The sequence below is a fragment of the Procambarus clarkii genome, chromosome 50 (assembly GCF_040958095.1).
Source record: "Procambarus clarkii isolate CNS0578487 chromosome 50, FALCON_Pclarkii_2.0, whole genome shotgun sequence".
Classification (NCBI taxonomy): domain Eukaryota; kingdom Metazoa; phylum Arthropoda; class Malacostraca; order Decapoda; family Cambaridae; genus Procambarus; species Procambarus clarkii.
In genome coordinates, this window is record NC_091199.1 from 440,882 (window position 1) to 468,757 (window position 27,876).

Consider the following 27,876-nt stretch of genomic DNA (forward strand, 5'->3'; position numbering starts at 1 on the left):
CAATCAGTAACAATCCAGAAGCTAACCATCTTCTTGAGGTTATCTTGAGATAATTTCGAGGCTTAGCATTCCTGCGGCCCGGTTCTCGACCAGGTCTCCTGTTTTGTTACACACCCCCAGGAAGCAGTCCGTAGCAGCTATCTAACTCCCAGGTACCTATTTACGGCTAAATGAACAGATGCGTCAGGGTGTAAGAAACTCTGCCCACTTGTTTCCGCCTCCACCGGGGATTGAACTCGGAACCTCAGGATAACGAATCCCGAGCGCTGTCAACTCAATTGTCAAGCCCTCTTAGCAACTAGGGTTAACTAGGGTCTGAACGCAACGTAACGCAATGCAACTAGGCAAGTACAATTACTATACACAACACTGTGGGGTCTTTAACAGTTTTTCAACATATTAAGAGCCCATCTAGAGGTGAGCTTCGACCTGTGATCCGTTATGATGCTAACATCTCTATTCCTAACAGGTTGTTAAGCTGCAGGTATGGGAACTTTGGCAAGATGGGTGATGTTGTGTGCGTTGATGTGGGTGTGGGCGGCCTCGGAGACGCTCTACAGGTTAGACAGCTACCCCGGCAATGGCTACCTCAACACACAGAACTTTTCGGTTAACTCCATCATAACCTGTGCCATCTACTGCAGGATCCAACAATGTGTATTCTTCTCTTTCAAGGGTTTGTTCTCGCCTTAGTTTGCTTACTTGATAATATTTACCCAAGTTAACTGTTTTAGAGAAGCATGGCATAACTCCCTGCAAAATTGTCCAAGGGAGGCTCCAGTCTTGATAAATTATCAATGTTTGTTCCATTGTCCCGAGTGCCTTTGTCCCAATTCACGCAGGTTGCCCCAGATGAGGGCGTCACAATGATAGTCAATGTTTGTGGTGAATGATCTCCTAGGCCTGGTCTCTCAGATCTCCACCGGAGAACCCCTCCTCATGAGCTGGCTCCTAGGCCCAACGTATCTCATTATGTTCCCCCTGGAAAAAACTTTGCCAAGTTAATCAGTGGAGTATGTGTTCCTGGGACCCACCTCTCCCGGGTCGTCCCCACAATGATAATCAATACGAGAACTTATCTCATGGACGCCACGAGTGACTCCTGTCATGATAGCCTTGGTTTGTGAAGAGCAAAATCAGGGGCCATAACTACTTCAGGTCGTTTCCGCCGTGATAATGAGAGTCTGGTGTGTTTGTTGCGTCAGATGGCGTGTGTGAGGTACACGACCCAGGGCTGGATCAGCAGGTGGGCGAGGAACAGGCTCGGGTCTTCTCTCCCTACCAACCAACCGCTCCCGTAGAAGTTGCTCGCAGCAAGCCCACACTTCCAAACTTTCAGTGGGGCTTGTAAGTATTAGTATGGGGTCTGACTTCCCTAAGTGTCTCATTTTTATTTAGCTCGTCTCAAATTATTATTTTTTCTCTCTTTATTATTCATTCTGTTTCTATCTCTCTCAGATAAGAGGCATAGACGAACCAGCATCTTTTGTGTAAAATTATGATTTCCAGGCATTGTAACACTTCTTTTGTCTGATAACAGAATCTGTGTGGAATTAGTGCGTGTACTAGAGAGTACTCCTTTGGCATAAGGTAGGGCGAAAAAGGAGAAGGTACTGAGCCAGAATGTAAATATTTTATTTCGTGTTGTGATGTCTGTGCATGAATCAAAATTCTCACCTGCATTCATTAGTAAGAGCAGAACTAGTGGAAGGGATCCGAGGGATGACCTATAATAGACATCCTGGATTGAACACTTCAACTTTCTATCCTTTCATTCATTATGAGCACTCTCTCAGTGGTGTGCGATTGGAGGAGAATTAAAGAAGCAGAGATTATTTGGACGCTCTGTTCCAGAATTTTGCTGTGAACAGGCAATCTGATGTTGGCTTTTGGAGAGGGAAGAAGTGAACTGGTTAGGAATACCTGAGCTCCTATAGCATTGCAGCAAGTGTCTTTGTCCCATTGATCAAGAAAGAAATTCGTTGTAGAATCTATTCCAGGTAAAATATTTACGTTAAATAAATTTTACACAGTTGGATTCATTCTCGACACACAATCGGTATTCCCAGATTCGAATCCAAGAAATGAAAGAATTGGTTGGGCATGTTTCCTATCGCCAAATGCCTGTTCACATGGCAGTAAATAGGTACCTGGGTGTAATTTAGCATGTTGTGGGTTTGCACCTTGGGGAGGGTCATTAGTTCATAGGGAGGGTCACTGTTCTTGGGGAGGGTCACTGTTCTTGGGGAGGGTCACTGTTCTTGGGGAGGGTCACTGTTCTTGGGGAGGGTCACTAGTTCTTGGGGAGGGTCACTGTTCTTGGGGAGGGTCACTAGTTCTTGGGGAGGGTCACTGTTCTTGGGGAGGGTCACTGTTCTTGGGGAGGGTCACTAGTTCTTGGGGAGGGTCACTGTTCTTGGGGAGGGTCACTAGTTCTTGGGGAGGGTCACTGTTCTTGGGGAGGGTCACTGTTCTTGGGGAGGGTCACTGTTCTTGGGGAGGGTCACTGTTCTTGGGGAGGGTAGGGTCCTGTAGATTGAGACAGGTCCTGTCGCAGGGACGTTGTGAGTCTCGGGGGATAAAAGGAGGGTGTATGGGTAAGAGGGGGAGGAGGGATAAGTATGTGTCAGGTGTACATAAAAAATATGATTAAGAGAGGGCGAGAGAGGGGGAGGAGTATAAGTATGTGTCAGGTGTACATCAACAAAGGTTATGAGAGAGGGAGAGGGGGGGGTGCTGAAGAGGGTGACACATGGTGTGGGGAGGGCAGCAGTATGTGGGATGTTGTGGGGCATGTAGGGTAAAGGGGGGTAACAGGTAGAAGGACTAAGTAAGTGTAAGTATAGGAACAGATGAGGTGAAGAGGCGAGCTATAGTAGTAGTAGTAGTAGTAGTAGTAGATGAATAAGTATGAATATGTGCCATAGAGTTAATCGCGTCTAGATACATCCTAGACCCACCCTTTGTATGGATACCTTCACACATAAATATAACCCATCATAATGAGACAGACATTGCAGCCAAATCAGCGTGTAACAAGTTTGAAGTTGAATTAGATCTAGGTATCCCCATCTCTGCTGTCAAAACTGTATTGGTCAAAACATTCAGATCTGATAGGAAAGAACTTACTGACTCCCAACGACCTGAAAGTACTAGTATAAAAAGCTATGATTTGTTCAGATCTGAAACCTACATCTATGGACAGCACAAAACGTCCACTAGACTGTGCGAGACAGTGGTTGCAAGGATCAGGTTGGGTTACCGTTACCTGTGGCGGGTGGCTGCAGGTGACAGGTCTCCCAATCCTGAGCACTCTAGTTGCAAACTCTGTGAGCAGGAACTACGGCATGATCTCCCGCACTACATCACTGAATGCCCAGTTATTAGGCCTTTCAGACCAGTTGGCATGAGGTACCTGGAGCTCTGCAATTACTTTATTCACTCTCGTATTCTTGAAGATATCCTCACAGTATACCCAAAATTTGTCAGTGCAGGCTATTAAACACATGCTCTGTATGACTAACCATCCTGCGAGATGGGGACTTGTATTACCACTGCTACCTTATTCAATCTTGTGTTGTTGATATCCTCAAAATGCATCCGGAGTCTGCCAGTGCAGACCGCTTATCACATGCCACTGTATGACGAACCATCCTGTGTGATGGGGATTTTTTAGCATCACCTAGTTAGCTTTTTTGACACACTGTACTCCACTTCATATAGTCTAGGGTAGCTGCACTAATGCAGATGTACCTAATGGGTTAATAAAAAAACTAAAAAAACTAGACCCACCCTCCCATGCATGGCCCAGCCTGGGAGACCGAGCTTTAAAGATGGGTGGTTAGGGAAGGGCATGTGAAGGAGGTTAAGGGGGAGGGGAGTATCGAGGGGAGGTAGTCGGTAGCTTTAACTGATAGCGAGGGTGTTTTTTTTTTTAACAAAATGTCTGTATTATGTAGTGAAGTGAATATATATGTATTTTACCAATTCTCGGCCTGTGGTGTGGATCTCCGTAGGTGATTAGTTTTCAATGACAGACTCAAGGGGTGTTCGCGACAGGAGGTCTCAGCATCAAATGGAAGGGGAGAATGTCCCGTAATAGTTTTTGCAAACAGCGGTGGTGGGGCACCCTCCTCACTCCCGTCCCCTTCCTTGCTTCCAGAGTGGTAAGGAGCGGCACCACATACCCACCACATAGACCTGAGGAGTGTCACTACATGCTACATGGCTGTGTGCAAGAGCGAGCATTTTGTACCGCTCTCCTCTTTGAGGGCGAGGCATAATTGGTGAGAATGACAGCGATGCACTGTACCATAGTCACTCCTGACATAGCTCACATCGCCACATAGCAGCAGCAGAAGCACATAATCATGAGGTTTTTCACCACATGGTAGCAGAGCGCTTATGACCGGTGTGCGGTCTTTAGCGGCCCGTGCAAGAGTGGATTGTGTTTGCATTTAAGGTGTCATGGAGTCCGCCCTGAGCAGCCGTGGAGTGAGGACGTGTCCCGGCCTCCGTGACTGCTGGGGTTGTTTGCTATTTTGGTCGCCAGGTGGTGTGGGCGTCTCTGCCCTCCCAGTGTTGTTGCCTGCCTGGCTGCGTGCTGACGTGGCAGTTCTGACATGTGGGGCATTCCAATTCCTCCTGTTCTGCGTGTGAATTCCGTGGGACTGGAGTTCTCGTGTACGGCTGGTTATCCAGCCATTGAGTTGGTGATGTGTGACATGCATCGTGTCCCGGTGGAAGCTGTCTACGGAATTGAGCTTGTTACGGCCCACCGAGTGATTATCAAGTTCGTGAGGGAAGACTTCCTCCGTCGTTACGAAGGGCGTTTGTTGCCGTTGCCAGATGGCGCCGGCTCTGTTGCGGTCTCGGACCGCAGTGGTGCCCTGACTTATGTCAGTGTGCACGGTGCGCCCCTGGAGTTCCCTGAAGACCTTCTCCGGCGCTTCTTCGGGAGGTATGGTGCAGTCATCAGTGTGCGGGTGAACACGCTTACCTCGGGGAAGTATGCTGGGAAGCGGACGAACATCCGTATCTTAGGTATGCGCCTGCGGTCAGATATCCCATCTTCTGTCCGGCTGCTGGGTTACTACGTTCGGGTGTATTATGCCCGGCAGCCCCATACATGTTTCCGATGTGGCCAGTTACAGCATCAGGCAGCCGGGTGCTCTGAGGCCCCTGCTGCACCTGTTAACTTGTTCCGGGAAGAGGATTTCCCGCCGCTCCCTCAGAGCATGGATTCCGGAGATGAAGAGGGGCAGGTCCCGTTCGCTGCTGATGTGGCCCCCCCCCCCTGCGTCACCCGACATGCCCCTGGTGGTTGTTGTCCCTCCTCCGGGTATTCCAGTGGCTCCTGTCGCTGGTCAATTCGCTGTGCCAGTTGCTCCCGAGGGTCTTCCGGATGATCTCTGCGAGTCATCATCTTCTTCCTCGTCTCCTGCTGATGCGCCTGGCCCTGCGCCCTCGCCAGGTGTTACGGCTGTGCTGGGTGCTGGGGGGTGGGGGGTTGCAGAGCGTCCTGTTGTGTGCAGCCTGGTTCCCCCCGTGGTTGAGGCTGCTGCTGTACTGCGACAGGCGTCGGTTTGCACAGTTTGTGAGGCCCGTGGTTCAAGGTCTGCCTCCGGCTATGAGGGTGTGCGGCCGGTGCCCAAGTATTCCAGGTGTTCTTCTACTGCTTGGGCTGATGTGGAGGACTTCGACGCAGGTGGAGCTTCGGGCGATGATGTGGCGGTTCCGGGTGCTTCACGCTCTACGTTGCTGGTGGTTGCTGACGTCCATGTGCCTGCTGTTGACAATGGGTGGTCGCTCCTACGGACGTGGGAGGTCAGGGTTCTGGTGCAAGCCGAAGCCTCAAGCTGGTGCTGAAGAAGGATGCCAAGCGTGGGGGGTCCCTGCAGGTGCAACGTCCGGTGGTTGATGCGGGGCCCTGTAAGGCAGCCGAGGAGGCTCCCAGTGCGCTGCCCATTGCCCAGCCTCGTGGGAAGAAGCCCCTCCCTCTCGTCTTGGCCTCCGGCATGGCGTCTGATGCTCAGAATCCTTTGCGGTTTGACATTGTTGACCGTGTGCATCCTGTTCCGTGGTGCCCTTCTTCCATCTGGGTTCAGCGGGCTCGGTGTTTTGTTGTGGGTGAGCCGGAGCTGATGCCTGATCCTCATACAGTTCATAATGAACCTGTTCTGGATCACGTCATGTTACTTTGGGAAGCGTATTGTGTTCGATTCCCGGCGGCAGAGTGGCCGGATAAGTATGAACAATTTGAGTAGTCTGTGTGCTTGCTGTGTGTTTGGTGTGTGCTTGGACCTGTGGTTTGTTTGCAATGTGTTGTACCTATTGTGCGCCCTTCAGGCCAGTGTTGTGTTTGTTCTCATGACCGTTGTTTTGTTGTATTTATTGTATTTCCGTTACCCTCCTGTCCAGTATTGTTGTTTCTTTTTCCTGTTTCATTGTGTTTATGCTCATTGTTGTGTTTTTGTTGTCGGCCCTTCAGGCCGGTATTTAGTGTATTTGTATTAATTTGTTTTGTGCTTTTGTATTTTTTTTGTTATGTCTGATAGTTCGTTCTTGGTTTATTATTTTATTGTATTTATTTTATTGTATTTGTTCGCATGTTCGCATGTAAAAATAAAAATAAAAAAAAAGGTGTCGTGTGTCGCACCCTCCCCGCACCCCCGTCCCATGCAGGTGACAGTTATCAATTTCTCAACAATTCCCCACTTCACATTCCCCCTTTACACCATAAACGAGGTTAAAAATAGTTAGGGAAAGTAAACATATTATATGTCTCTGTATTCATATCAAATATTGGCTATAGCCCGAGGTAGAGATCTTTTAATTTCGTTGGACTCTGAGTAAGGATCCTCATCATATACCAGTCTTCAATTTTCTTATATGAAATCAAAACATTGCCGAGAAGTAAATAGCATTTAGCATTAGCCAATAAAAGCAGTCAATCTGATAAAGTCAGTAGGCGTTTTTTTACTGAATGTGGGAAACACAACTTCTGGAGGCAGCAGCGCTAGGAGATTTGCAGGTAAGGGTATTCCGCTACTGACCATACCCTCACCCCCATCCCTATCCACCCCCCCACCCTTCCCAGGCCTTACCATCAACCATCACTCCAACCTTCCCAGATCGGTTGTTCTATGCAAAAGCCTTTAGTATTATTTCTGATAATATGTTTATTAGTGAACCAATTCACAAACACACCACTAGGTTAACAACAACAAGTCTCAGCAAATTGCTGAGGTGACAGACCATGTCACCAAACACCCACGATCTGACTTCAAATGTGCCATTCATTCCTTAAGTAAGTAAGTAATTATCAAAAGAAGGCACCAAACCGGGAAGGCTATGTAGCACCATCAAATACGCAAAATAATCAGAGGGCGCTAAATATCACCAAGGATGCCAATACGAGAACAAAAACGCATAAGGCGAACGATATCAAAAGTATCCGAGTCACCAAGAATTCTATCGAGGGATAGGTGACCGCGAGGGGCGGTCGGAAAGCAAGACACACGCTCGTCCTGGAAGTCAGGACATTCAAGAAGGACATGCACGACCGTAAGAGGGACAATGCAACTAGGACAATAAGGAGCAGGGCGGCGCTCCATCAAGTGACCATGGGTTAAGCGAGTATGGCCAATACGCAACCTCGCTAGAGCTGTTTCCCACCGCCGGTTACGGTGGAAGGAGGACGGCCACGAGGAAACACAACATTTAAGAGTACGTAGCTTGTTACCAGTAACAGACAACCAAGAAGCCTGCCAACGGGTAAGGACTGAGGAATGGATAACCGGGTAAAAGTCGGAATACGGAATGCCTTTACGAGAGATGGGACAAGAGCGGACAGCTTCCTTAGCGGCAGCATCCGCACGCTCATTTAAAGACACGCCAATATGGCTGGGAACCCAACAAAACTCAACCGACTTAAATTTACTGTGAACGAGAAACAGCCAATGCTGGATCTCGACAACTACCGGATGAACTGGATTAAAGCACCCGAGAGCCATGAGGGCACTACGAGAGTCAACAACAACCACAAAGGAAGACTGACAACGAGAAAGCAGGAGACGAAGAGCATAGAGAATAGCATAAAGTTCCGCTGTAAAGATGCTAGTCTCCGGAGGCAAGCGACACATATAAGTGCGATCAGGAAAAACAACAGAGTAGCCAACACCGTCCGCTGACTTAGACCCATCGGTGAAGACAGAAACGGAGCGGGAGTGAGAAGAAAAGTGCTCGAGGAAAAGGCGTTTTAGAACTGTAGGAGGGGTAAAAGCTTTAGTGATACGAGTCAAGGATGTACAAAACCGCGGAAGAGGGACCCTCCACGGGGGCAAAGAAGGAACAACACGAGGAGAAACATCAGAAATACGAACGGAAAGAGAATCCTGCAGGCGAGATAACCGGACAGAAAGAGGGAGGTGGTGAAGAGGAGCAGGAACCGCAGGAGGGGTAAAAGTTAAAGCACGACAGAGACGAGAGGAAGGATGTTGCAAGGACCGCGCAAGATAGCGAAGACAGTAGCGATCACGGCGGTCCTGGAGAGACAGGAAGCCAGTGTCAACATACAAGCTAAGGACGGGAGTCGAACGAAAGGCACCAGAACTGAGGCGCAACCCAGCATGGTGCAAAGCATCAAGACGGCGAAGAGTAGAAGGAGAAGCAGACGAGTAAGCAGGGCAACCATAATCGAGCTTAGACAGGACGAGAGAGGAATGTAAAGCAAGGAGAGTGCGCCTATCTGCCCCCCAAGAAGTATGGGACAAGACCCGAAGGAGGGTAAGGGACTTAGAGCACTCAACACGGAGGTAAGAGATATGGGGAGACCAAGACAAACGAGTGTCAAGGAATAACCCCAAAAGCTTCGCGGAATCTTTGTATTCAAGGGGATGACCAGAAAGTGACAAAGAGGGACGAAGAACAACCCGTTTCCGCGTAAAAGTCATGGCACAAGTCTTAGAAGTAGAGAACTTGAAGCCATGACCTGTGGCCCAAGACGACACGGCATCAATCGCAAGTTGAAGCCGGCGTTGAAGGAGAGGCGAATCATCACCCTGACAACAAAGGGTAAGATCATCGACATAGAGAGCGGAGAAGACACCAGAAGGAAGAGAGGAAAGAAGACCATTGAGGGCAACCAGAAAAAGAGTAGTGCTCAGAACACTACCCTGGGGCACACCTTCGTATTGCTGAAAAGAGGGAGAGAGAGCGGTACCAAGGCGCACCCGAAAGGAACGACGAGAGAGGAAGCTGCGGAGAAAGAGAGGGAGATGACCACGAAGGCCAAAAGAATGAAGTTGAGATAGGATATGATAACGCCAAGTGGTGTCGTAAGCCTTTTCTAGGTCAAAAAGGACGGCAACAACGGAGGTCTTCGCAGCAAAAGCAGTACGTATATAGACCTCCAAGTTCACCAGGACATCTGTCGTGCTGCGGCACTTGCGGAAACCAAATTGAGAAGGGGAGAGGAGGTGATGGTGTTCCAGGAACCACATCAGACGAACGTTAACCATACGTTCAAAGAGTTTGCAGACACAACTTGTGAGAGCAATAGGGCGAAAGTCCTTAGGGGAAGTACCCAGAGACCCCGGTTTGCGAACAGGGAGGACAACGGCATCGAGCCAGTCCTCAGGGACTGACGACGACTCCCAGATCCGATTATACAGACTCAGTAAATACTGAGACGTGCTCGGAGGGAGATGGCGAAGCATCTCATAATGAATACCATCGGAGCCCGCCGCCGTAGAACCGCAGAGGGCCAGGGCAGAACGAAGTTCAGAGAGAGAGAAGGGATCATTATAGGGAAGCTGAAGATGAGTGCAGAAATCTAAAGGACGAGACTCAAGGACAGGTTTACAAAGAAGGAAAGATTGGGGAAGATGAAGACCAGAGCTAACAGAAGAAAAGTGGGAACCCAGTTCGGAAGCGACCTGCAACGGGTCCGCCACAAGAGTATCATGGAGGTGAAGGACCGGTGAAACATCGGGAACGAACTTACCCGCTATCTTGCGGATACGCTTCCAGATCTGGGCCAGAGGGGTTTCGGACGTAATTGTCGAGACATAAGATGCCCAACATTCACGTTTAGCCGTACGGATGGCTCTACGGGCCACCGCACTCGCTTTCCGAAAGAAAAGAAAAGAATCGGTCGTCTGCCTACGGCGGTGCTTCTTCCAGGCTGCACGCTTACAGCGGACAGCCCGAGCACAGTCCGCATTCCACCAGGGAACGCACTTCCGTGGACCCCGAGAGGAAGAGCGAGGAATAGAGCGGAGGGCAGCGTCGAAGACAGTGTCATGAAAAAGGAGGAGAGCGCGAGAGAGGGGCAGAAGGGAGAGGTCAGAGAGAGTAGCACTGAGGGAAAATAGGGTCCAGTCCGCCTTAGCAAACTGCCACCTAGGGAAAGAGAGGGAAGGGCGAAAAGAGAAAAAGGAAACAAGGATGGGGAAATGATCACTTCCATGGAGGTCATCAAGAACCTGCCATGTGAAATCTAAGTAAAGAGAAGAAGAGCAGAGAGAAAGATCAAGACAAGAAAGGGTACGAGTTCGAGAGTCCAAATGAGTGGGCTCACCAGAATTCAGAAGAGACAGGGAAGAAGAGAGGAGAAACGGCTCAAGGAGGCGACCCCGGGTATTCGTCAGAACGTCACCCCAAAGAGAATGACGACAATTGAAGTCACCCAGCAGGAGCACAGGCTCCGGCAAGGAGTCTAGGAGGTGTTTCAAATCAGGAAGAGAGAGCGGGACACTCGGGGGGAGATAAATGGAACAAACTGTGTACCATTTCCCCACAAAGATACGAGCAGCAGAACAATGGAGAGGCGAAGGAAAAAGTAAAGGAACAAAGGGAACATCAGCCCGAATCAAGAGAGCAGAAGAATTAGAAGCCCCAGCAATGGCTGGGGGGGGGGGGAGAGAAAGGAATAGCCACGAAAACGACCAGGACGAGCACCAAGCATCGGCTCCTGGAGACAGACACAAAGGGGCGAAAACCGCGAAACCAGAAGTTGGAGTTCGAGGAAATTGGCGTAATAACCTCGAACGTTCCATTGAAGAATGGACAACGACGAGAAGAGAAAGGACAAAAACATAGAACAAGGAAGAAACAAAGGCGAAAGACCAACAGAGCACGTTAAAGAATATCAGGGTCGGGATCAGGGTCAGCAAAGTCAGGGTTAGGGGGCATGGGTAAACTGAGCAAAGACGGAGGGAAGGAAACGGGAGAACAGATCAGAGGTGGGCGGGCAGGGTCCGGAGGAGGAGGAGGAGGAGGAGGAGGAGGAGGAGGAGGAGGAGGAGGAGGAGGAGATAACGGAGAGGAGCAGTCAAGGACAGCAGCAGGAAGAGGGGGAGTAGAAAGAGAGGAGCGCACCCCAGCAAGAGCAGCAACCGAAAGGGAAGCAGGGGCCAAAGAAACCTCCATAGCGGGAACAGGGGGCGCAAGCACTGAAACGGGAGTGGAAGGAGCAACAGAGCCAGGAGGAGGAGCTGAGGAAGAAAGCGAAGCCTTCTTACCCGCCGGGGAAGAGGAAGGAGAGGAGCCAGGCTTACGCTTCTGACTTAAAGAGACCGGTGTCCCAGCAACTACGTACCGGGCAACGGATTCCAGTGTCTCAACAGGAGAAGCCGAACGAGAGCACACACGACGGCCGTTAGGAGAGCGATGGACATCCGCCCGCACCGACAGGCGGCGGGGAGAGCCGATAGATGGAGGAAGAGGATGGGAAGGAGGATCGGAGGGGGACGAGGAAGGAGACACAGAAGACACGACAGACCGGGTAGAAGGAAGGGGAACCCCAGACAGAGGACCAGGAGGAGGATCCTTCGGGAGAGAACCCAAAGGGACAGAGGAGGGGGCAGTGGGCGCATCAGGGTCCAAGGCCTGGAAACGGTTGTGAGTCTGAGGAAGGCGGGAAGGACGAGGAGAGGAAGAGCGCAACACGCGAGCATAAGAGATATTAGCATAAGGCGGGAGCCGGCGAACCTGGCGCCTCGCCTCAGGAAAAGATAAACGCTCCCGGTGCTTCAAGTTGAGGACGGCTGCCTCAAGCTTGTAATGGACACACGCACGGGAGAAGGTAGGATGGGCCCCACCGCAGTTGAGGCAACGAGCCTGGGGAGAAGCGCACTCCGACTTAGAGTGACCTTCGCCACCACACAAAGGACAGAGAGAGACAGTCCCGGAGCAGCGGAGGGCACCATGCCCAAACCTCCAGCACTTGTTGCAGAGCCGAGGAGAAGGAATGTACTCCTGGACAGAGCACCTGGCACCAGCAAGAATGACAGAGGGTGGAAGGGTCCTACCATCAAAGGTAATCTTCACAACCCGGAGGGGTTGACGGCGACTACCACGAGGGGGACGAGTAAACGTGTCCACCTGGAGAATAGAATGGCCCTGGGCAGCGAGGATATGTCGAATATCGTCGTGGCAGTCGCGTAGGTCCCGAACACCGGTCGCAACATGGGGCGGGAGCAAAATAGTGCCAACACTGGCATTCAACTGAACGTTCTTCGAGACCCGAACGGGGGTCTCGCCAAGGCAGGATAAGGCAGCCAAGCGGGAAGCAGCATCCTGAGAAGGAGCAGCAACGACACGCGTACCGAGACGAGTGGGGTTAAAAGTAATGGAGGCATCCACGGAATCAATGAGATGTCGATGAAGGGAGAAATCGTCAGGAGGCGCAGAATCAAGAGGGAGGAGATCAAAATATTTGGCCCACGAAGCGGGACCAAACAAGGCTTGATAGGTAGCAGAACTGGAAGGAATCGAGCGAGGGCGGCCGTGACGAGAACGGCGGTGAGAACCCCCAGAGAGAGAGGGGTTAAAAGGCGCAGTAGTTACAACTAGAGAAGGAGCCGCGCCAGGGGACGAGGTAGTCACCACTGGGGGCTTGGGGCTCGACCCAACCACAGAGGAGGGAGGGGAGCCAGGGGAAGGAGTCAGAGAGGCCAAAGGAGGAGCAAGGTCGGGGCCCAATGCAGCGGAGGCTACAGAGCCCGGTCTTCCAATACGGACCGACTCGGGGGCTTGGTCGCCCACCCCACGAGCCTGAAAAGGTAAGCCAGAAGCAGCCGAAACAGGGGTTATCATCTTGACGAAATTACGAATTCACTCACGAATGTGCCCCCACACCCACCATGGAGCCACAATTAGAGGCAGGACACCCAACAAGAAGCTATCGCCGATCTTGTCGGGGCCTCCTAGGGGTGCGTCGTGAGTATACGCCCCACAAACGCCACCTTAAGAAACCGACAGTCCGTCGAGATCGGGTTCAGTGACGAAGTGGGGATTGACAATAAAAGGTCCCCTCCGCTCTCGACGTCGGGTACTGCAGTTCTACGGGTGCAAGAGTATGCCTCCTCAAGCACCCGGGCGTCAAAGTAGAAGAAGTCCAAGGGAAGAACCAGAACGAGCAAAAGGTCGGCAAGAAACGGCAAGCAGATAGGAGAAGAGGGGGGAGAAAAACGAAACAGAAGGAAAAGGAAAAGATGCCCAGCAGAATTGGAGAGGACGGCAGCAGGAGCACAAGGCCAGAAAAGGACAGAGGACTGTCCCAAGGAGCATCACACTCCGGCAGCCGCCCACTAAGCCCCCAGACGGCGACAACGAGCTGAGCGGGGAGGGGGTCATTCCTTAAAAGTTTGCTTTTTAGCCTGGTTTAAACCTCCTCGTTCTCTCTCTCCCTCCAATAGGTGAGCCATGTTCCCCACATACAAATTCCAAGCATTGCGCAGTTAGTAAAGTAAAGTAAACTTAACATATAAGACTATTGTAGCATTATCTATTAGCTGGAGTAGACAAAAACATATGACGCTACTATTTCGTTCTCTGTTTTTACAAGATGAGTGCAGCTATGAAAGTGGGACCACCCACATAACTTTTTATTTTTTTTTATTTTTATAAAAGAAATATACAAAGTATAGCAAAATACACAAAACAGAAACAGAAAGACGAATGCAGGTACATAATAATACAGAACGACACCAGAACCTAGAAACGCCAGGTACCGAGGAAAACTACAAAGAAAACAAAAAATGGACATACAGCAATTACATGGACATGGAAAGACACACACAAAAAAAACCGTACATAGATGAAACCAATATACACGCACACACACACGACACACACAACTACAGAAACAACACAAAGCAAAAGCACAAGGCATACGAAATACAGCAACATACAAAAGACGCTCAAGGCGCAGGCACATACCCCAAGAAATAAACGGGCGAACAGAGCCGCACACATAACAAACACACACACAAGAAAGAACATAATAGCATAAACAAAACAGCGTAAACTACCCACCCAGGGTGTAACTAAAAGTCGTTGCAATACCAGTACAGTATTCACTGAAAGTACATTAACAAATAATCATCGCAAGGCAGTACAGTATTACTTTGTTTTTATTTGTTTTTCGTGTGTAACAATTGATACATAAGAATTATACAAGGTATAGTATAATACACAATACATAAACCAGGACAAATACAGGCACATAATAACACAAAACATCACTAGAACCTAGAAACGCCAGGTACGGAGGGAAACTACAAAACAAACACGAAAAATGGACAACACGTACATGGACATGGAAAGACTATACAGTGACACACATGCAATAAACACGCACACCAGAAAGAACATAATAGTGGAAACAAAACAGCGTAAACAACCCACACAGGGCAAAAGCAACGGCCCACGCAGGAGCCAGGAAAGTATACCTCACACACACACACACACCAAACCGAACACACAACCACAGGAGCAACCACAAACATTCAAGGACGCACATACAACAGAGGGCGCCATCGGGACAACCTCAGGACACTCCCAGCCTGTCGCGACCCACCGGCCGCACATCAACCTGGACCCCAGGGCAGGCACAGCGATTGACATCAGGCGCCGCATTGCGCCACATGGAGGAGCCCTCCACCGAAGCCGCAGGGCCCCCGCAAACTGGAACAGGAGCCGAAGCCCCCCGACTCCCATCCTTAGATAATATGACCACCAGGTCCCGATCACCAGGGGCAACCGCCCACGAAGGGAAGCCACAGGCAGGGGACACAACTTCCACCACGGAGGACACCACAGAAGACGACACGGCGACGTCCACACCCTCATCCTCCATTGCATCACGGTCCTCCACCCACGACCGACGGGGCGACTCAGCCCGAGCTGAACGACGGCGCTTAACATGAGGCTGCTGATCGTCGGAACTATGACCCCCAGCAAGGGGCGCCCCAGAAGAACCCGTCGCGGGCGGTCCCAAAACCGAGGTAGCACGCCCACGCAGAACAGAAGCCTCCACAGCACGGGGCAAAAGTCAACCACCACACCCGGAGACGGAAGCCGGAGGAAGAGCAGGCCCAGCAGGTGGGAGAGCACACTCCAGCACACAGGGGGCAACCAACCCGGATGACATGGCAGGCGCAGGTGAAGACAGACTAGAAGGCGAGGAGACCAATGAAGGCGACGAGGGAGTCGATGTAGGGACAGAGAGCGGGGAAGAGGCGGAGGGCAGGAGAGAGGGCACACTCAACACAACCCCGGCAGCCTCGGGAAGCAGACAACCGGCGGCAGGGGAGGCAGGCTCCACCCCAAAAGCAGCATCCAATGACCGCACGGAAGCAACCAGCCACGGATGCACCTCCGCAACCACCGAATGGAGAACACCCGAGGCAGGAGCCCCCAGGCCCACAGAGCACACCGGTGGGTCAGACTTACCAGGACCAGACCAAGCAGAGCCAGAGGGAGCACCCTCCGAAACCGTCGCAGAAACCATACCAGGCACCGGGTCAGAGCGAGCAGGCGCCGAGGAAGCTCCACTCTCATCCAAGCTGGGGAAGTCACTCTCCAAAAAAACCGAGGGAGCATCAGCACGAGGAGCGTCACATCCGGCCGCCATATGGCCCTCAGCACCACACTGGAAACAGGTCCGGGTCTGGCCCTGATAAAAGACCCGAAGCCCACGATACAAAAGCCTGGACGGAATAGGCGATGTAACCTGCATAACAATCGCACGAGAGCCCGTACGGAGCCCGCTCAGCCGGCTCGCACTCAAAATGTTGAAACGGTGAACCACTACCGTGCCAAATCGTGCAAACACCGCCCTCAGCTCGTCCGCGGGGAAGGTCACCGGCACGCCATGAACGCCCACAAATTGCATAGCCCCCCAGGGATCCGAAACGTCTACAGACACAGCTGAGGTAGAGATGGGAACCGACTGGCCAGATCAGAGAGCCACGAACTCCCGGTACAACGGACCCGAGCGGAAGGACACCGCCACCCGAGTAGGAGAGAGCTTTTCCAGCCCCAACAAATCCTGAACATTCAGCTTCAGCTCATCGACGACTGCAAGTTCCACTAGCTGCCAGTCCACAGCCCTAGAAAAATCGAGGCATGCCGTGTCAACCCGCCGAACGTGGGAGACACCACCAAGAACCAAACCGCCAGTCGGGTCCACCGGCAAGCAGGCGCACCGCACCACAACCCACACCCGCCTCCACGCAACACCAGGCGACAACTGGCAAGCATGGGGGGGGGGGCACGTCCAGACCCCCTGGTGGACGACAAGCGAATCCTCCCACATAACTCGTAGTTGTCTAGTTGTCTCTCTCTCACAGTGGCACCCTTTATATATAATTTTTATTCCTTATTAAACACAGCAGTCAGGGAGTCACTCAAACATGGGGGTAGTGGACTGAAGACTGTATCAGGCTATGGGAATATAATAGTTTTAGTTTAAAGTTCCCTGAAAATGTTAAGCATGTTTATATGCTTGGCATTTTAGCTGGATCTCACGTTTGTTTCCACCAATATTTATGAGTTGCGTCATTTGGTCAGTTGATCATGTTCTGACCAGTGACCACTTTGCTACAAAAACAGTTATTAATATAGCACTACCTCCCAGACCTCCAGCTCCCGAGCCCGGATGGGACTTTATCAAAGCAGATTGGACGAAGTTTCAGGAATCTCTCGAAACTTGGCACCAAAACTACACTACTCCTGACAGCACAGAAGAAATGGAAAAAATATTTAGTAAATGCTATACATAGAGCAGCAAATCACGCCATCCCCAAGAGGAAAACAATTACCCAACAACAAAAGGACCATTGTTATTACTGTGGTAGGATGAAAAAGCTGCATAACAGACTAAATTGTGCACGAAAGATTTTCAGAAGAAATAGAACCGAAGCTAATCTAGGACTTCTTAGAGCTGTCCGAGATCATGTGCACGAAGAAACAGCAAAAATCAGAGAAGAAAAATGACTGGAGTGGTGCGCCATGCTAAATCACATCCTTGGGCGACATCTGGAGGCAGATCAACAAGGCCAAAGGAAAATCGCCTCCTGCTCTGCTGCATCATGTTCATCCAGAGCAAGAAGCAAAAAGGTTAGCAAATCTATTTGCTTCAAAAGCCAGTTCCACTCAACTTTCTCAAGCAAATCTGACTCACCAACAAAGACTTCAAGCAGCAAGATGGGAAAAAATAGATGATGCTTTAGCCTTACCTGACGAACTAGACCAACCTTTCAATCTGAAAAAACTCAGAAGCGTTACAAAAAAAACAACTAAAAATACAGCTCCAGGCGAGGACAAAATTACTTATAACATGCTAGTGGGAAAATCTGACTCCATTATTTTGTAATTAAATAAAATAATTCGATAGCTGTGAAGGACCACCACTTTTTGAGAAAAAGTGGAAAACAAAATGAGACAATGGATTAAACTGATACCAAGAACCAGTGTCCTATGGATCTTAGTGAAACTGTATTTCTTATATAAAGGGAGTCAAATTAACCTGCACAAAATTAGGGGGCTACATGGTAAAAGATTAATGCATCCCTAGCATTATTCTGACGCTGGTTCTTTCCCAGAGTAAATAAATTATGAAAATAAATAAGATTGATTATATAATATTAATTAGAGGTAAATGCACCTCAAAATACTACTAGATAGAATAGTACATTATATAGTAAATCAATGGGTTAGTGTAATTGATCTCGGGACATCACCAATATAACTACAGAGTTATTACTACGGAAAACAAGATCAGCTTAGCTGTAAAACAAGAGAAGTGTAATCAGTTTCCATGATCCACCGACGACGTGTTGCATAGTGCAAATTGTTGCATGTGAAGGTGGGGAAGCCTAGCACCTCGGTTGTCGTGGACCCGGATTTATGTGCAATTTATGTTCAAGCACTGTTAATTTCTTCTACAGAAATTTCAATATAATCGCCTATTTAGATTATGAAACTGTTAGAGAAGACACGTACGGGATTTCGTTATTTTATATACGGCATAACGACAATTAGCCTAAATGTTAACTGTGGCCACATGGTAACAAAAAGGAAATAATAGTTGCCGAGCCGCGTGGCAGTTGATGTAGAGAATTGTGCAATCCTTCATCCTCCAGCTGCTGCTTGAAGGGCGTTGACCATGGAATTGCAGATATGCTAGCTTTGGGACACGGCTGTGACGTGCCAAAGGACGTGGTAACGCTCTACTGGTTGTGGGAGCGAAATAAGCATGATCGAAATGTAGCTTTCTGTTGCACGCTACTAATGGCGTCCGAGTCGTGTGTTGGCTGGCGACGATCTCGCTTCTTCACCCTCTTCCTGATTGCGCATGCGTGGCTCTCGATAGACATCTCGAGCGTAAATGGATATATATATATATATATATATATATATATATATATATATATATATATATATATATATATATATATATATATATATATATATATATATATATATATATATATATATATATATATATATCATAATTAACTAAGGAAAGAAGAGATAGTGATGAGTATTAATGTCACATTTAATTCTTCTGTGTTAAAATATAATTTCGCGTAACATAAACGGTTTATTAAAGTCACGCAGCGAATCGAGTGAATTAAAGTGAAATCATTTACCTTAAATAATTCCCTCTAGAATGTTTAATATCAACTAAATAAAGGAGTTCCAGTAAGCAGTAGTATACTACGAAATTAAACTTATTAGTAAGTAACTATTTTTAGTAAAAGAAATGATAAACTGGACTCTTATAAATCCAACTAAATGTGAAAAGAATTCATGTTTCTCCCTGTCGTTCCTCACGTCGTCACTCTAACTAGGAAGAATCTGGCAATATGTTTAATATAAATCATGATTATGATTAAATCCACAAGTTAGTAATTTTAGTAACTACTTATGGTTAACGCACAGGTTGTATAAAATACAATGGATGTATGAAACTGTAGGTTATTTCCAACATAACTCTGGGGGGAGAAAACTCAGGTCGTAGTTAAGGTTTTAGTACTAACGTATACCTGTTTCTCTATGCTGCAGTTATATTTATGGGTTGTGGGTTAGTACGCACCTAACAAATGTCCCGAATTTGTGTTAGATGACTCTAAGTCAACATGGGGACATAAATAAACATTGTAATTTACTGAATAATTCTCTGTAAGAAACAGAGTGATATTATCAAAAATAAATTATGAATAATTGGAACATTGTATCAAGGAGACCTCAACAATACAGTGAGGCTACTGTCCAGGGTCACTATGACTTGTAACTATCTAGCTACTGGACATCAGCTCACCACTGCTTCAGCATGGCCACCTCAAGTTTAAATGATAAGTTACCTACACTTATATAGAATCAAAGTATTGATTAATTTTCTTTTTGCAGTTCTGAGCAGCGACTCTAGATGGCCTTGTGCTCGGTTGAGTAGAATTATTGTTCTCTGAAACTTGAGTTACAGGTATATCTGTAGAACACTCATGTTCTGCTAACTCTAAAGGTACTAATTTTTCTAGTGTTTTCAAGGTAGTTGTGCCTCAACACTGAACCTTAACAATTCGTAAAATACCATGGCAGTCAGGATGGATGTCAACAATTTTACCTATAGGCCAATCTGACCTGGGTCCATTACTGTCTACTTGGACAAGATCACCTGGTTTGGGCTGAACTTTGTTGTATGGGCTTGCAGCTCCATTATGATATTCTCTTAAAGCAGTTAAATATTCACGTGTCCAGACCTCATTCCATTTCTCTATTACTCTTGAAAGGTGTTTATAACTCTCCACCAAGTCACTCGCCTTAACACATGAAGGGTCAGCTGGATCCTCGTCTCCTAGAGATATTAGAGGGCTCAGAAGACCACCATGAATCAAATGAGAGGGGCTTAGGGGTTCTCTTTGGGAGAAATCTTCTGATAAGTAGGTTAGAGGTCTGTTGTTGACTCGTGCTTCAATTTCCACGACAAGGGTCTGTAATTCAGTGAGATTAATTTTCTGCTGGTGTAAGGCGTTTCTTAGGCATTTCTTAACAGTTCCCACCATTCTTTCGTAAAAACCACCATGCCATGGTGCTCTTGGAGGGATAAATTTCCAATAGCATTGTCTCTGAGTTCAGAGAGTACTTCTGGATGATTCCATATTTCTTGTAAGCAAGCTTCTCCTGCCACGAAGTTAGATCCATTATCGGAGATCATTAATTTTGGGCAAGACCTTCGTGCAGCAAATCTGCGAAAGGCTTGCAGAAAAGATTCATGCCAGAAGTGACTTCTAAATGTACTCCACGTGTGGTAGCACACTGGAAAAGGCGAATGTAGGCTTTCACTGGAATCTTGTTCGGTGTGCCTGTTAAAATTAATGCTCCTGTATAGTCGACACCTGTAGTTTCAAAGGAACGAAGGTGGACGACTCGTTCCTTAGGTAGGGGCGGTGGACCTGGATAAGGACACACTTGAGCATCATATCTCTTGCAGATTACACAAGACTTGGTTAAGGATTTGACAGTTTGGCGACCTTGGGGAAGCCAAAAACGTTGTCTGAGTTCAGTAAGAGTATATAATACTCCACCATGTAATGTATTATGTTCATGGTAATGTAGAACTAGATTTTAGTAACGATGTGGTGACGTAATAGAAGTATAGGAATCTTCACATATAAATTTATTTCTGCATGAAGCAGACGTCCGCCGCATCGCATCTCAAAATGTTATAGTTGTCTGAATCAAGCCAGATACCCAGAGACTTACTCAACTTTTCTGGGAGATGTTCATATTCCTTACCATAAGTCTCTTGTTGAGCCTGTTTGACCCAATATTTGATGGAACTAGGAAATCGATACTTGATCCCCATCTTGTTGATGAAATCAAATACCATTTCTGTAACTCTTAGTAATTTGCTTAAATTGGAATAACGAAGAGCATTGATAGCTAAAGTTCGAGGGGGTTCTGGATTCACAACAGGGGTAGTAATATTGGTCACAATGACTTTTGGCTTCTATTGGGGCCACTGACCACTAAGTAGCCATTGGGGCTCATTAAACCACATCTCGGTTTTAATCAATTGCTTTAAAGTCAAACCTCTAGATAAATAGTCAGCTGGATTGTCCTTGGTGGGGACATGTCTTAATTTATAACCAGCAGACAATTCTCGAATTTCCCTTACTCTGTTGCTGACAAAGGGAGTTTTGTTGCTGTCGTTTTTTACCCACTGCAATACTGCCTCACTGTCTGACCAAACTACTATTTCACCAAGGTTGACTTTACTCCAGGATTCTGTCGCTGGCCGCCAAGGGGTCTAGATGTGCTCGCCTGACCTGCCAGTTGTTGCCTGGTGTTGAGTGGAGGCGGGTGCGGTTTGAGGTGTGGTGTGACCGCAAGCCGGGGACCCGGCTGGCGGTATGGTTGTTGGTGATGATACCCGTGTTCGGCGGGTCGACATGGTACGCTTGGATTTTTCTGGTGCTGTGGACTGGCCCATTGTGGAGATTGCGCTATTGGATGTGCTCCATGTGGACGTCTCTGATTTACTGGGGCTGGAAAAGCTCTCACCTACCCGAGTGGCGGTGTCATTTGCCACATCGCTGATTTACCGGGAGTTTGTGGCGCGCTGGGATACCTGCACGCTTCTTATTCCTGCATCGGCTGTGACCGTGGAGATCTCGAATCCCTAGGGGCCCTTGCAATATGTGAGTGTTCACGGTGTGCCAGTGACTTTCCCCGTGGAAGAGCTGATGTTGGTCTTTACGCGTATAGTGTGGTGGTGAACCACCGATTCAACACTGAGTGCGGGCCAGCTGAGAGGGGTACGTATGGGCGCTCGTATGCTTGTCATGCGGGTTACAACCCCTATTCTGTCCAAGATTTTGTTTCGTGGGCTCCCTCTACGGATCTTCTATCAGGGCCAGACAAGGATCTGTTTCCGGTGTGGTGCTGAAGGCCACGTGGCAGCCGGCTGTAACGCTCCTCATGCTGAGGTTCCTTTGGTTTTCCTGGAGGATGACTTTCCCTGCTTGTCTGTGCGTGGGGTTTCCTCGGCGAATCCTCACTCTGTCCTGGTGCCTGGTGTGGTTCCTGCAGCGGTTTCAGCGGGCGTTCCGTCTGGCCTTGCTTTGTCTGGCCCTGCTTTGTCTGGCCCTGCTTTGTCTGGCCCTGGTATGTCTGCCCCTCCGGTGAGCTTTGTGGACCTGGAGACTCCTGCTTCGGATCTTCGTCGTTCGGTGGTTGCGGAGGTGCATATGTGGCCGGTTGATTCCGTGGGGGCCTTGGATGCTGCTGTAGGGGTGGTGCCTGCTTCTCCTGCTTGCGACTGCTTCCCGGGACTGTCGGGGTTGTGGTGGGTGAGCCCTCCCCACTGTCCTGTGCCTCTTCCTCGTCTACCTCGTCGCCTTCAGTGGTTTCCTCGCTCCCCAGTGCCTCTTTGCCTGTGCCGGCTCTGTCGTCCGTGCTGGAGTGTGCTCTACCGCCTGCTGTGTCTGCTCCTTCTCCGTTTCCGGTCTCCAGGCATGATAGTGGCTTTTTGCCCCATGCTGTTGAGGCTACTGCTCTGCGTGATCGAGCTGCCCCGGCTTTGGGGCCGCCTGCCGTAGGTTCTTCTGGGACACCACTTGCTGGGGGTGACAGTTCCGACGATCAGCGGCCTCTTTTTAAGCGCCGTCGCTCGGCTCGTGGTGCGTCGCCTCGCCGGTTGTGGGCAGAGGAGCATGATGCGAAGGACGATGATGCTGTGGCCGACGCTGTGTTGCCTCCGGTGGTGCCTTTTGTGTTGGACGCTGTGCCTCCTGCTGGTGGCTCCCCTCAGTGGGCGGTTGCCCCTGGTGATCGGACCTTGTAGTGGTGTTGTCGAAAGGATGTGCGGCAGGGGGACTCTGCTACTGTTCCAGTTGGTGGGAGCGCTGGGGCCCCTGCGGAGCCACCGTCCGTGGGACTCGGTGCAGTGCCTGGCGTCGACCAGAGTGCAAGCCCTAGTGGGCGGGCCGGTGTGCGGCCTACCGTTCAGCATGGTGTGCGGCCCTGTCACCAGCTTCCTAGGGGGAAACCCATCCCTTTCGTCTCCTCCTCCGTTGAGGTGGTCGGCCCGAGGCAACTATGGTCTATGACTATGATGACCTGGTGCGTCCTGTTCCCTGGTGCCCATCTGCCATCTGGTTTCCAGGGGCGCAGTGTTTTGTCTCGGATGTGCCGAATTTGATGCCTCGGCCTATTGCGCCTCATGCACGTCCGATTCCTGATGTTGACCAACTTCTTTGGGAAGCTTATTGCTTACGATTTCTGGCTCGGGAGTACCCGGAGAAGTATGAGTGATTGGTGTGTTTGGTTTCTGTCTGTGTTGTGCATGATGTTTCCCTGGTGCCTGCATGCATGGGTGGGTGTCCTTGTCTGTGAGTGTGGGCAGTGTGGGTGTTGTTCTTGCCCATGCATGGCCCTGTTTTGTTGTGCTTGCCTTTTATACATGTTTGTGGTGTGGTTGTGTGCGGTTGTGAGTGTATGGTGTTATTTCTTGCGTGTTATTGCACGCACCCCGTGTTTTGTGTTGGGGTGGCAGGCGGTGTGGTTGTGTATGTTGCTTGTGTGCGTGTGTTTCTTTTCTTGGCCTCATGTACTGCTTTATTCTTTGTAATACATTTCTGTTCTTTATGTTATTTCTGTTTGTATTTTACTGTTTATGTATTTCGCTGTTTTTCTGTTTTATATTTTTTGTTGTTTCCTGTAGTTTTGTATTTTTACCTCTATGTCAGTGGTTTCGGAGGCCTTTAATTGTTATGTACTATTTTGCACCTGTGTCTGGGTTGGGCCGGGCTTGTTTGTGTGTTCTCTTTTTGTATTTCTGTACTTATGGTTTTGTGGATGTGATTATGTTTTGGTATGCTTGTGTGTAGGTGTGATTCTATCCTGGTTCCTGCATGGGCCGTCTAGTTTGCCCTGTGTGGGTTTGTTTACTTTGTTATATTCGTTCTGGTATGGGTGCTTGTTGCGCGTTTGTCTGTACATTATTGTTCACCCCTTTTTAATTTGTAGGGGTTTTTGTATTACTGTTCCTGTGCATTGGGTGTTTTGTTTTGCCATTATTTACTGTTATTTGTCTCTTTCATGTGCCATGTGTTTTTGCCTTGTGCTGCTTATGTGGCTGTGTACGACGTGTGTGTGCGTTTGCATTGATTTATTTTGTGTAAATTATTTCTGTTATTTATGTCCTTACTGTTTGTATTTCCCTGTTTATGTATTTGCTGTATTTCTATTTTCTTGTTTCCTGAATTTTTGTATTTTGCCTCTATGTCAGTAGTTTCGGAGGCCTGGTGTTGTTTTGTACTATTCTGCACCTGTGTTTGTATTCGTGTGCCTATGTTTTATGTTATTTATCTCTTGTGCTATGTATCTGTAACGTTTCTGTTTTATGTGGTCGTCCCCGTGCCCAGTTTAGGGTTTTCCCTTTTTGTCCTGTGTTTATGTAATTGTTTCTTCATGCTGTACCTTGTGTAACTCTTTTATAAAAAAAAATTCACCAAGGTGAACATTACTGAGGGTTTTGATCAAGCAATGAGCTAGTCTTACACCTATTAATAAGGCAGTTAATTACATTTGGGGTAGTGACCTCCTTTTAATCAGGGCGACCCTTGCCTAGGATGTAAGCAAAAATGGTTGTTGAGTATTAACTAGATAGGCTACTGAGCCATACGCTTTGCCTCAAGCATCGCAGAATACATGTAAATTTGTGGGTAAATTTCGTCCTAAGGTATTTCGAGGAAATTGTGGAATACTAAGTTAGTTGTAATCAGGAATCAACTGCTGCCATTTTTCTTGGAGATCCTCCGGCAACATTTCATCCCACCTCAAATTTCTTTGCCAGCACTCCTGCATAAGGAGTTTACCCTTAATTAGAATAGGACTGAGTAGGCCTAAAGGGTCAAATGGCTTGCTGATATGGGAGAGTAGTTTTCTCTTAGTTAGAGGTGAATGGTTAATCTCCACCGACTTGATATTCAATTTGTCTGTGGACGTATTCCATTCCATACCTAAGGCTTTCAATTTGTGAGGTACTTTATAATCAAGGCATTCTTCCTCGATTATTTGGTTTATTTGTTTATTATTGGAGGCACACGATTGTAAGGGCATGTTAGCTCCTAACAGTTCACGATTAGCCTCATGGTAGATTTCCACTAGTTTATTTTCATCATTAGTGGTTCCTTGAAAATTGTGTATGTATAAATTTTTGCTAATCTCAGTCTCGTAAGGGCTATTAAACTTTTTAAGATGTGTATCCAGAGTAGCCTGGAGTAAGAATGGTGAAGATGTCGCTCCGAACAGTACTGAGGCAAATCTATAAGTAATGACTTCGCTATTAGGATTCTGTGGATCTATCACCCAGAGAAATTTAGTAAAATCACGATCTGTCTCTTGTAAGCCTACTCCTAAAAAGGCTTAACTAATGTCGGCCGTATAGGCGAAAACACCAGAGCGAAATCGTAATGACATCTTGTAGTCTTTAGGTTAGGCTAGGTCCAGTTTGTAGACAATCATTTAGTGACATGCTATCTGCCTTTAATTTGGAACTACAATTGAATACAATCCTGATTGGTGTTGTAACTGAATCTTTCAGGACAGCATGATGTGGCAAATAATGGCCTGTCTTATGGTTGTCTTCTTCAACAACTTCTATAAATATTTTAGCAAGTTGTTGCTGTATCAAAGCATGATATAGTTGCAATTTATCTGGTTACTTCCGTAGCCTAGCTAATTGAGAATTTAATTGGGTTGAGGCCATGAAATAATTTACTGGAAGCTGTGAGTGGTTCAGCTTCCCTGGGAGTCTCACCCAATATTGATTATTTTGAAAAATAACAGTATCAAGATATTGTTGATACGTCTAACTATCATCTGAACTGGGTTGATCAGGGATTATGCCTAAGGTGTCCAAATCCCATAATTTGTGAACTGGAGTGGACTCATCATCCTCGGTTTCGTCTCTGACAAGTAGTGGTGGCTGCTCTAGACCTAGTCATGCCACTATTGAATTAGTTGTTGATTACAAATAGACTTAGAATGTCGTTGGATCAACACTGGTCCTGTGAGTAGTTTACCCCCAGCTGACAGTAACAAGTTTATACTTCGTTGCCTGGTGCATCCAGTAATAAATCTATAGGAATAGTCAGCTCCAATAAGAATACCTACATCGTTGAGACAGTCTGTATTTAATTTTATGATCCGCTAGCCTAATACCGCTGCGTATCAGAAATTTGACTGTTTGAGCAAGACCTGTAACATGTAAATCTGAAGGGATCTTATCAATGACTATGGCTTGAATTAGGCTGGTGCAGCCTCCTAAACGTACCAAAACTTTAACAACCTGGTAATCACAAGGTCCACTGTTGGTTAGGAATCCAGAGATATTCAAATTCACTCGAGCAATAGGCTTCAGTTTTATCTGATCAACTAACTGTTGAGAAATAAAGGTTTTCTGTGAACCTTGGTCAAAGAGACCACGAGTGGAAATTCTAGATCCTTTGGTAATTAATTTTAATTGAGCTGTTGGTAACGTAGTTGTGTTATTCGACTCTGTTGCAAGTACACTTATGTCTTGCTGCACCTTGCAATACTATACAGAAGTAAATTTTGTAATTTTCTTATGAGGATTGATCTTGATTGATCACTACCACACAAGGAGTAATGGTGTCTACTCTTGTGGCACTTGTTACACATACGTAAGGAGACAGTACAGCTATTGGGGTCATGAGGACCCGTGCACCTTGTGCATCTGTGTAACTCTTGCAAACGATGAATTCGGGTGTTATGGTCTGGGTAAGTACTACACTTATAAGTAAGATGTTCATTATTGCAGAACAAACACTTCTTCATTGTAGGAGAAGTCGTAGGAGTGGTGCTCACTACGGGGTTTGAAGGGTTCACTGTATATGTACCTACATTTCCAGATTTGCATTTCGAAGATGATTTATTGAAATTTGGTTTTACTATAGTAGTTGCAGTACGTTTGGGTTTATGATGAGAGTTAGTAGAGAAGTTTGAAACACTCTTCCCATCTTGGTTGGCTCTTTGTCTTTCGACTAGGTTATGTAAATCTTCTGTGATCTCATTCATGGTGAGAGAGGTTTTAATGTACATAGTACACAATTTATCTAAAGTTTCTCTCGGTATTTGTGCCTTACAACTACCTTTGTCATCCATTCAGCAGTCTGAATTTGGACTTTAAGGCTTAAAGCCTTGAGTAGAGACTCTAGCTCTAGTCTGAAAGTTTGGAGAGAATCTGTAGAATTATTAGCAGTTGGTAAATCCAGTAATTTTTGGACTAAGATAGTAATAGTTCTTTGCTTGTTATCGTAGTTGCTCTTAAGCAATTGAACAGCTAGGTCGTAACCATCACTGGTCAGTGTTATGTTAGAGATTACCTTCAAGGCTTCATTTCGTAACAAGCCTTGTAAATAAGTGAACTTGGTTGTTTGGGGGATGTTAGGTTTAGAGTCTACTGCATCCACGAATTTACTCCAGAAATCATCCCAGGTCTCATTCTCGTTACCAGAGAAATGTCGGTATACTGATCTGAGGTAATTTGACATC

At 47.7% G+C, this 27,876-nt stretch overlaps 1 long non-coding RNA gene across 1 annotated transcript in view; it reads left to right on the top strand.

The window, feature by feature from the left end:
* Positions 1-472: 472 nt before the first annotated feature.
* LOC123772789 (uncharacterized) overlaps positions 473-27,876 on the top strand; it is a 64,868-nt gene continuing 37,464 nt past the window's right edge. Inside the window, exons 1-2 of the long non-coding RNA XR_011222473.1 lie at positions 473-676; positions 1,206-1,347. This is a non-coding gene — a long non-coding RNA (uncharacterized lncRNA). The remainder of the gene's footprint in view (positions 677-1,205; positions 1,348-27,876) is intronic.